This window comes from Micropterus dolomieu, linkage group LG04 (genome assembly GCF_021292245.1).
Source record: "Micropterus dolomieu isolate WLL.071019.BEF.003 ecotype Adirondacks linkage group LG04, ASM2129224v1, whole genome shotgun sequence".
NCBI classification, from domain to species: Eukaryota; Metazoa; Chordata; class Actinopteri; order Centrarchiformes; family Centrarchidae; genus Micropterus; species Micropterus dolomieu.
Window position 1 is genome coordinate 14141991 of NC_060153.1, and position 11759 is coordinate 14153749.

Below are 11759 nucleotides of genomic sequence, written 5' to 3' on the forward strand. Positions count from 1 at the left end.
TGCCAATCTATCGTCTCTCCTGGCACTCGTCTGGCATTCTCTCATTCTGCTGACCTCTCCGTCTCTCCTCTTCCATCTCTGCCATAGCTTTGTCCCTCCTAAGCCGTCTCTCTCTGTCTCATATTCAATTCTCCAGCCCTCCACACTATTTGTCTTTCCTTTAAGCTGTCCTTTTCTATCACGGGCACTGAGGTAAACTGTTTCTGGAGACCCACTTCTCCAGCGCGGTGCTCATTTTCTTCCATCTTCACCTTTCCTGCCCTACCACAGCACCACACACTCATTACAGGTCTGCCCCTGTTCTCTCTCACACACACGTGTGTGTGCACGCACACACGCACACACACACACACACACACACACAGTGCTCTGCCACCCACGCTTGGGTTGTTGTGGCCAGGAGATTCTGTCATAACTCAAAGGCTGACCTTTCATAAGCCACTGCTCCAGACAGATGAATAGCCCTATAGCACTGTGTCTATGTGTTGTTGTTATGTGTGTTTGTGCGTGTGTGTAAGTGTATGTGTGTGAGTGTGTGTGTGTGTGTGTGTGTGTGTGTGAGCGAGAGAGAGGTTGGGTATGTCGTTCTTCAAGTGCATGCAATTGTTTATGCACACGTGTATTTCTGTGTGTATGGGGAGGGGTGGGGGTGGGGGTGGGGGGGGGGGGGGGGGGGGGGGGGGGGGGGGGGGGGGTATTTCGTGTATTTCTGTGTGTATGTGTTTTAAGTGTGTGTGTGTGTGTGTCACAAGGGCTGTGGCCTGGGTAGGGATAGAGAAAAGGGTGACTGAACAGTGTGGACAACAAGGGAATGTAAGGAATAAAGTGAATCAGGGCTATAAAAATAACACCTGACATGCCCCTTATTGTATCTGCATCTGTTGTGTTTTTTTTTATTTATGCATCGATATTATGAATAAATGATTAAATTAATAATTAAAATGTGTTTATATTTGCATTGAATACAATAAGACTGTGTGGGCTTGTTTATCTCAGAGTGTGGAGGGCAATTTTACTGAGACTCATACTATGGCATACTATTGATAATCAATACAGCTTCTGTCCCACTATTTCTACATCAAAGGAGTATATCTCTCTCTCATACTCTATGTCTACCACATACAGCACACAGACATGTATGCAGGCACATGTACACACCCAAGTGAATATACAAATCTGCATACAGATGCACACACTCAGATAAAAATGAACGTACACGCAAACACAAGGAAATAATAGACTTCTCTCAAGATGTCCGTTTTTCTTTGCCTGAAGGAATTAAAAGGCAAGGCGGTGTCAAGAATGCTCTATTACTACGTGCACAGTAACAATAATATCTGTAGTAGAAACTTTTCTTCTTGGGAGGATTATGAGTCTAAATGTTTGCACTTTCCTGTTGTAACTGTAATTCTTATGTTTTTGCAAGAGCGTAACACACTTGTGCTTTTGATCCTACTGTAGGAAAAAACAATACCAGTGACAGTCCTCTCAATATTAAAGAATAATGCATCACGATTCTCAGGTTAACTAAACATTGTTCAAAAGGAACATGCCACACGACAACATTTTCCACTTCAGGTCCATCTTCCTCTGTTTCTATGATATCTACCAAAGCCATGGTAACAATGTTGCCATGGCCACCTTAAAACCACTGGCAACAGTGTACATATTGAAGTAATGTAAAAAAATTATGCTAAAGACTTATTTTCGTAAGCAGGACGCAGTGTGTGACTGGTGATTCAGAATGTCATTTTTAGATTTCGTTTAGGCAGAAACGGGAAAAGAAAATTTTGTACACACATGCGCACCCACATCCAGTCACCAACACACACACACACACACACACACACATACAAAAACATATGCACAAACACACAACACACCCTGACAGACCGTCTGCTCATAAGTAGAGATAAATTATAGATCATGTTCCCACTCAGAGCTTGTGCCTCTGCCAGACAAGGTTTCGGGGCTGAAATGCTGAGACAGAGTTTCAGCGTCTCATCTCAGTCAAAAGTGAGGAAAAAATTGCCATGGATGACATAGATTGACACTTAAACATTTACCTTGGCACTTCAGTATGTCTGGGTAAAGTTGCTTTTCAAACTTTTTTTTATTGTACTTTTTTTTACTTTTTTTGACATGGACGATGCACATTAATAACATTTCTGGTAATATGCCAGAGTTAGCCAGAAAGGCTAATTTCCATTTGTAGTACCTGGGCAAGCAATAGCTGCAAGCAAGATGTTAAGAATAAAAGCACTGAAAATACAATCAATGCTAAAAGCTGTGAAAAATATGCAGGTATGAAAAGAGCTTGCACAAGAGAGACACCTCTTATGACACAAAGAAACAACAATAGCATGACAACAGTCAACAAATCATGACAGCATGACAACACAATGTTAGAGACTATAATGAGCAGGAGCAGCTCTTACACTAAACATAATAATGACAAATAAGACAACTAGCAACATGAAAACACACTGTTCTAGTTTTCACAAATTTGATATCTTATCAACCAGCCTCTTAATGTTGTGAAGAAGGAATGGTAGTTGGCACAAGACACAGTCTATTGTGTTTAACAGTGTCTCCCAGTCAAGTTGTGCTTTTTGAAAATATTGTAATGTGGCTTCTTGTTTAGGGTTTAATTGTTTGATTGTACAGGGATTCTGTTGGCTTTAGTGTGCGTGTTTTTTTTTTTTGTTTTTTTTTTTTGTTTTTTTTTACACATCACTAACTTGTCAGACAGTACATTACGTCTGGAAGGATCACTGTGTTTGTGTAAAACACTGCTTTTTTTTTTTACGTCTCATGAAAGAAATATTCAACAGTGATCCAGAAATATTTCAACTCAGACACGGAAGAACAGGCTGACTGTTTTTGTAAACATTAAGCTGAAGGCAGGATTGAACTAGCCATGTGGTAACACAAGCTGCAGACAGCTTTGATGCAGCTTCATCTTTGTTTTTGCCATTCATAGATAACTGTGTCATCAGCGTACATCAGGACATTAATGTCAGAACAAACCAATGGTAGATCATACAGGCTTAACAAGAGTGGGCCTGGAATAGACCCTTGCAGGACACCAGTAGGAGACTTGATAACATCTGCATTTTTGCACACATTGGGCTCTGCCTACCAGGTAAGATTTTAGAAACTTAAGTGCATTAGAGATGTTAAGCCTGGGGAACTTAGTTATAAGGACTTTATGGTTAAAACTCTCAATAGGCTTTAAATAGATCCAGATACAGCTTCTTCAACACCACCTTTGTCTATCATTGATTTCATGTTTTCTCTCAGTGGTAATTTGGCCTAGAGCCAAACTACATAGTGTGTAGGGAGAAGAGGCTATTGCTAAGACTGAAAACAAAAAAGGGGGTGCTAGTGAATCTTAACAGTAACAGAGTCGTTAAAATAGTTGTTGAACGCCTCAGCTAATCTGCCTTTTCCATCTAGATCCAGTTCTAGGTGCTTTCCTGATTTGTGATCTTTAGTTTTTGAAATATGTTTCTAGTGGGTGAAGGTGTATCATATAATTTACAATATACCGGTATGATTTTTAATATGATAAAACAATTGTTAACGTAGTGATGTCATACTGTTACACACAAAGCGAAAGTAACATTGTTGCCGTCTCCAAAGGAGGAGAAGTTGGTTCCAAAAAGGAGAGCGATGTCAGTAATGTGGAAGATGTTTGGTTACCGTAAAACTTCAATTTATAGCAGAGTCCCAAATAGCCGCCTATCACCTTTACTGGCCTGGTGTGGGAACACATTTTGACAAATAAATGCAGGTCCCTATTAAACGCCTGCTCTGGTTTTTATAAAGTTATTTGGATGTATGAAACTTCTTAAACCCCGCGGAGTTGCCCGCTTTAGCTGCTTCTAAGCTGCTTAGATCATTAATACAAATATTAATGTTTAAACGTATGATCAAAGTGTCATTATGGACATGCTGCACATCGTTAGATCGGTTAGATTCTCCACAATTCAGTCGTTCAGTTCATTTAACGGAAACAACGAGCCCCAAAGTCTAATTCTTATAGATTTACCGGTGTAGCCTGCATGGTACTAGAGAGGAAAGGAAAAAAAGTGCTGACTGCCATTATATTTGAAGCGCTCATTAAGTCCGAATATGTCCGTTCCTTGATTATTTATATTCCTTTAGTCTGTAAGGGTCCACCAATCAAAAGAATCAAAATAGCTTTTCACAAAAATGAATCAAAGTTGTAAATCCTGTCATGTGAAGTCCATCACTCCCTGTCTGCTAACTTCTCTCATCCTGCACCATGTTGTTTTTTGTGATGTTACTTAAAATAAAAGCGCATGTCGGAGCTAGATCAAATGAATGATGTGTATCTGATATTATTGGATAAGCTTTATACAAGTAATATATTGTTTGAAATAAATAAACTGTTTCATAGTAGTTTCAGTTTTGTGCAAAAGGAATTAAAGGCCTGTCCCATTTGGACGCCTGTCCCAAATATAAGCAGGGTCAATTCAGTGATTTTAGCAAATAAAGGCCCGGGTTATTATTCAAAGTTTTATGGTATATAAGATCAGATGTACAACAAACCTCTGTAATATGTAGGAAGTACAAGAAGACTATAACAACAAAAGGGGGCAACACAGCAAACTTACATCACCACATCAAGCAGAAAAACCCGGATGAGTAATAGTAGGGCATAAAAACAGCTATTGTGAGTTCTTAACCAAAAACACTTTACAGTGTCGTCTAGGATGTCATTTCTGCAGCAATAACCTGAAATATCGTATACTATTCTTGTCTTAGTTTTTCTGGTAAGTTCTATTGTATTCTTAATTGTGGTTACTAACATAACGCTGCCTACATGTGCATCTGCCCCAGACAGCAGTTTATTCCAGTCTGTTTCCTTTAATGCAGTTTCAAAGTTTAGAGTAGAAGAATTAAACCAAGTGTCAGCATTTTTAACGAAGTGTCAAGCTGTGATCAGACAGACCAATTTTCATATTAAAGGTCTTGATGATTCTTTGAGGTTTATTACTAAAAATCATGATTGATTTGTTATGGTCTCATTTAGTAGATTGTAACATCCCGTCCTTGTCTCTATTAGGTTGCTGAGTGTTCATGTGTGTTCTGTTGTAGGTGTCAGTAGGCGGGGTTGTTGTTATCATGTATTGGAGCCACCTGGGGCCCGGTGTTCTTCATATATAAAGCAGATCCTACCTGTTGCACTTTGGGGGAGATAGAAAGGAGGGAAATGCAGTTCCCTTTACTCCTCACTCCTCATTATTTTGCTTTCTTTACATTACATTGCATTCATCATTTCATTCATGCAAACATGCGGACACTACTGACTTACTTATTACCATACTACACTGCCTTATTTTGAGTAATTATGTTAAGTAAATGTTTAAGTTATTGTAAATAAAGTAATGGTAACATTGCTGCAGCCTGTTGTTGCTGTGTGATTATTTATGTCAGGGTTTTTGAGCCAGGCCGTGACAAGATACATTTCTTTTTACTTTTCTTTGTAACCCACAGGTTTTTGACTACAGTTTTGAAGCTTAAACTTCGAGCTCTTTCATCATAAATGTGAAGCAGGTGCTTTGTGAGATCAGTGTTCATCACTGTTTTACCTTTGTCACTTTATGTTATTTCACTTGTTAAAGAAATGGGCATAATTCCACCTAGAGAAACTGCAATGTCCTGCCATTTCTCATCTGAACTAGATCAGTGTGGGAGGACAATGCCTGTTACAATAACAAAAAACAGGATGACAGTTACTTTTCCATTTTTGGATAATTCAGCTTTGATCTATCTATTATGGGAGGTTAAGGAGTGTAATTATATATTTTACTGCGAAAACAATACTATTTCTGTTGAGTTCTGTTAGTGAAACAGAAATATTTGCTTAATTATTTGCTAAACTGATCTTCATAGTGAAAACTAATAAATACAGTGGATTGTTTTTGCTGACTATATTTTCCTATGAAACCCTTAGCCCTCAACCATGAATTATTATACTGCTTAGTCTGGTACTTTTTAATTAAATCCCACCATCCCTATCCAAATGTCTCTCTCCTTAAGGGCATTGTATATGTTTTTGAATAATCCCTTGTTCTCCATCCCTTGGTGTAACTTCTTAGTCATAAAGTTATGTGTCTATTAGGGAAGGCCCCTTCAACCTCATCTCCTCCAGTACATCATTAACTTTTGCTGTAGAAAAAAGACAAGAACTAAAAAAGTCAATGACTAGAAAGAGCTGTAACTGTAGGTTAGCTGGAAACCTGAGATGCTCACAAGTCTTTGAGCTAGTCCATATCAAGTCTGAAGATTCTGAGCAAGAGTCCAAGTCAAGTCTCAAGTCACTCGTGGTTATAATGAATGTTGCATCACCTCCTGCGTTCAATCCAGGCTGCTTATAATACTGCTTAACTATAAGGGATTCTGTAACTGTAACCTGTTTTTCACTTGCATAGCACAACCATGTAATGTGCAATGCAATTAATAAAGTACTGTAAGTCAACACAGCCCTCAGACTCTCAAACCTGTGTAACATTAACTTCATAAAACGAAGGTTACGATATGGTAACCCTAGTTCTATTAGCACAGGCGGAGACCTCTACTGGACTCTATGGGTACTACCTCTCCTCCTATCACACGTACGTACTCGCCCACTGAAATTTTGCATACTGTAAGTAGCCGACCAATTGTACGTCGCTACTGTACGTGCGTACCGTATAAATAGCAGTGTCCTCACTGCTCATCATCCAACCACCCCTTCAGCAGACAGCGGTGGAGCGGCAGGGCTCCATCGTAGAGGACTCCGCCTGTTCTAATAGAACTACGGCTACCATATCGTAACCTTCGTTCTATCTCACACAGGCTCCGCCCTCTACTGGACTCTATGGGTACAGTGGGTGGAGCCTGATGACTGTCCGCCCAGCCACGACAAACCACAGCTCACCTCACCGACACGATCGGCCACAGGTCACCAGCCACAGGCCCTAAGCTGCCTCCATCCTAAGCGATGGGGCAGTGGGCCACCCCTCAGAAAGGTCACTAGACCGCTAGGGGTTTGGCATGACCAAGAGGGATCTGATCCAGCCAGATCCAAACACCTGAGCTGTCCTGACCCCTTACAGGGACATCACAGTCAGTGTAAAAAATGTTTTCCCCGACAGCTGGTAGTCTATGGTAGACACCAGTCTCCTTCTTCACAGATCCTGAGAAGGAGCCCGATACATCCAAGAGGTAAAAACGCACAAATGGACATGGTGAAAACCACGATGCCGTTTAGCAAGTCTCCTCGACGCTCACCCCGTTGAAGAGGGCCGTTGACACAGCCACACCCCGTGTGGAGTGAGCCCGGAAGGCATCCAAATGTATGGTCCTCGACCTGATCGAGCTTCTTATGTTCTTAGGAACAAAGGAGGGGTTCGGTCTTAACACTGCTGCACTGTGGTCACCACGAAGCAGCATGCAGCTGGGATGAACCGACAGGGCACACAGCTCACTCACCCTCTTGGCAGAGGTGAGAGCCAGTAACAAGGCTGTCTTGAGAGATAGCATCTTCAAGGAGGACTGTTCCAGGGGCTCGTAGGGGTTTGACCTCAGAGCTTCTAGTACCAGTGGCAGGTCCCACTGGGGTGCGGAGACACGAAGCACCGGTCGTTGTCTCCTCACATCCTGCAGAAAACGCTTCACAAGGGGGTGGGTGAAGACAGGTCTGTCGCCAAACCCCTCATGACAAGATGAGATAGCTGCCGCATACACCTTAATGGTTGAGTGTTACAGTCCCTTCTCCATTAGGCCCTGTAAGAAGGAAAGGATGGATCCCACTAAGCAGGTTATGGGATCCTGCTTTGTAGCAGGAAGTGGTGGAGCCTGCCCTAACCGCCAGGATGGTATGTACCACCTCTGTGGACAGCCCAGCCTGTCTCAACTTCTCCCTTTCAGGAGCCAAACCTGGAGAGGTTGGCCGATCACCGGCAGCGTGCCTATGGCGCCTGACTCCTGTGATGGAGCCCCCCAAGTTAAATCAAGAAGCAAGCTAATGTTAGATGGCTGATGGTGAGCTGAACATGTTTACTCACCTATTTTGCGTTCAGTGCTTCTTTTGTTTGGGCCTTATTGAATGAAGTTTTAAAGCCACAGTTTATGATGAATGTCACAGCAGCAGCCGGTATTTGTTTTCCTCTTTCGCATGTGGCCGCGCACCACATACGTAGTATGTACGCATGAAGTCTTTTGAGGACGAGTCTCAAATCAAGTCTGAAGTCACTGTATGTGCGACTTAAGTCAGACTCGAGTCCGAGTCTCAAACTCGAGTCCCCATCTCTACTGGAAACCCACTACAGTATTTAAGATTAAATTAGACTGAATTACTTTAATTTAAACACCAGAAACATCAGATCAAACTACCGAGGGATCAAAAAACAAGTGACAAGGATCAAAGAGTAAACAAAAACAAAAAAAAATAACAATAAATAAAGGTTTATACTCCTGAAAACAGACATAATCATATATATTTATATAAACAATATACTATAAATCAAGCTGGATTATATTTGCTCCATAACAAAAAATGGGCTATATACAGCCAGCTTTGCACTTGGGTGTCTTAAGTGATTTCATTGACACATAAAGACAACAGCTCCCTGTTGTGTAACGTTAAATGGATTCCCCTGAATGAGAAGCGGAGGAATTTCCTCTGCCTGGGAATGGACCTGGTGGACCAATTGCCGGGATGCACAAAGTCCAGCACGTGCTTTATTGTGAGCATGTGAAACAGGGGTTATGTACTGTAACCTGGATTCTATGAGTATAGGCGCAGCCCTCTAAGGCTATCGCTATTGGGTTTACCCCTTCCACGCGCCTGCGCGGCACTGAGAATTTTTGTCTACCCCCACCCACAGCGTGGGCCTCTCCTACGTCCGCAGCTTGTATATATACACAACGGTGAGACCCAGCCTTCGGCTCCCACATGCCTTTTCTTCATCACTGAGATCCAAGGTCCAGTGAAGCCTTCAACTTAGAGGGCTGCGCCTATACTCATAGAATCCGGGTTACAGTACGTAACTCCTGTTCTATTTCGTATAGGCTTTGCCCTCTAAGGCTATCGCTATTGGGTTAGAGGCAAAGCAGGATGAGTCAACGCCTCACTGGCCCATACGGTACTACCAAGCACAACTCACCTGCCCAGAGCCATAATGAGCCACCCAGTCGCCCGCTGACCATGGCATTGGTGTCGGCATTACAAAATAAAAACTAAACTAGCAAATTCATGTTAAAAACTAATTAAAACTAAACTGAAATTGAAAACAAAATGTCAAAACAAAATTAAAATAAAAACTAATGAAAAATCCAAAACTATAATAACCTTGCCCAGGAGAGACCTAAGCCCTCCAGGCGTCACCTCTCAGTGGCCAGACACAGAGAGGCTGGCCGAGGAGTGGGTAACTCCTGATCGCACCCCCCTCCTGAGAGAGAGCGTCTCCCCTCCAGGGGAGTTTCCACGGCTGCCCCAACAGCAACCGCTGGAGACAGGGAAACCAGGACGCGCTGGTGCGCATGATGGGGCCACCAGAGTCACCGCCAAGGTTGAAAACTGCAGGAGATCCAGAAGGCGCGGGATCAGCCGCACCGGCAAAGCATACAGCAGCCGGGGAGGCCAAAGGGGGTGCGGGAAGGCGTCCACTCCCAGCGGGGGAACGTCCAACGGGCTCAGTGAAACCAAAGGGCGCACTGAGCGTTCTCCTTGTTGGCAAACAGATCCACCTCTGCCCTGCCAAACCAGAGCCAGATCTGGTCGCCAGATCGGGATGGAGGTGCCACTCGTCTGGGCGAGGGCCCCCCCTTGACATGGTGTCCGCCGCTCTGTTCAGCATGCCAGGGATGTATTCTGCTCTGATGGAGAGCAGGTGAGTGTGCACCCACAGGAGCAGCCGCCTGGCCAGACCCAACAGCTGCGCTGAGCGCACCCCGACCTGGTGGTTTATTTAGGCCGCCGCGGCCCTGTAGTCGGTGCTGACCAGCATGTGCTGGATCACCTTCCACACCGTGAGGAGCTCCAGCACGTTTATGTGGAGAGGCCTGCGGCCCTGCCACAGACCGCCCACCATCTGAGAAAGGCAGGTCCCACCCCAGCCCATCAGGGGCGCTTGAAGACCGAGATATGGGACGTGATCCTGCCAAGGGGAACCCCGACCAAGAGAGAGGGGGTCCCGCCACTAGGCCAGAAAAATTTGAAAAAAATTTTTTATTTAATGAAAACCTCAAGGATTATAACTTTAACATGTTTCAAGACAGGTAGAAACCCCACACACCAAAATACTTTTTTAAAGGTGAATTAACAGTGGGCTGATCTTCCATAAGGATGCTGATAGCGGCACACCTTGAGCTTCTTCCCCTCTCTGCTGCCAGGTTGAAATACCATATTTTCTGCTTTAGGATATCATCTGTGGCAGCACAGGAGAGATGACTCTTTCTCACAGCATCTGTAATCACACAAGGAGATTTTCATACAAAATTTCATGAACTCCTATTGCAACCAACAGTTTTTACAAAAGCGTACACGCTCACCACCACATATTGATTTTTTTTTTACTAGGCCTATTTAAAATAGCATTTGATTGCAGAGCGTTGTAACGCGGCACATCCTCTCTCTCTCTCTCACTCACTCCTCTCTCTCACGTGAACACAACGCTGCACAAATGAGTCCAGCACAATGCGGTTAATGACGAAGACCCACCTTAAAAAAGTTATAAGCATGTAAAGAATTGAAACAGGTGGAAATGCATTAGGTGCGTTTGACTTCAGCGCTGCGTAACGCTGACTTAACGTGATACATGCTGGACATAAAATAAGGCATGATGGTTAGAAATTCTGTCCGACTTTCGCCGGCGCTGCAAAACGGCACCATGTCACATGACATTTTAACCTTGCGGGAGATGGAAACTGCAGGCGCCGAGTCCGGCAGCACTCCCTGCGATTGGCTAGTACTCGTTGTCTCCGTTGGGTAGGATGGCTGAGGTTAGGATTAGCCAATCAGAGGCAGAGTAGGGGTAGGCTCAAAGCTGGTGGGGGGGGGGGGATAAGACAGTGGAAACAGCCTGGCTCTGTCCACATGAAATAAAACCCACTTCACTGTACCTCTAAAGATCACTAATCAACACTTTATATGTTATTCACAGTAGTTTATTCTAAACAAAAAACAAATTATAGCAAGTGGTTATATAATTAACTATACACTCACCTAAAGGATTATTAGGAACACCATACTAATACTGTGTTTGACCCCCTTTTGCCTTCAGAACTGCCTTAATTCTACGTGGCATTGATTCAACAAGGTGCTGAAAGCATTCTTTAGAAATGTTGGCCCATATTGATAGGATAGCATCTTGCAGTTGATGGAGATTTGTGGGATGCACATCCAGGGCACGAAGCTCTCGTTCCACCACATCCCAAATATGCTCTATTGGGTTGAGATCTGGTGACTGTGGGGGCCATTTTAGTACAGTGAACTCATTGTCATGTTCAAGAAACCAATTTGAAATGATTCGAGCTTTGTGACATGGTGCATTATCCTGCTGGAAGTAGCCATCAGAGGATGGGTACATGGTGGCCATAAAGGGATGGACATGGTCAGGAACAATGCTCAGGTAGGCCGTGGCATTTAAACGATGCCCAATTGGCACTAAGGGGCCTAAAGTGTGCCAAGAAAACATCCCCCACACCATTACACCACCACCACCAGCCTGCACAGTGGTAAC

The 11759-nt window shown here is 43.5% G+C and overlaps 1 long non-coding RNA gene across 4 annotated transcripts in view; it reads right to left on the minus strand.

The window, feature by feature from the left end:
* LOC123969137 overlaps nt 1-11759 on the minus strand; it is a 45292-nt gene that overhangs the window by 971 nt on the left and 32562 nt on the right. For all 4 annotated transcript variants that reach the window (XR_006824639.1, XR_006824638.1, XR_006824640.1 and 1 more), the window contains exon 4: nt 10382-10484. This is a non-coding gene — a long non-coding RNA (uncharacterized LOC123969137). The remainder of the gene's footprint in view (nt 1-10381; nt 10485-11759) is intronic.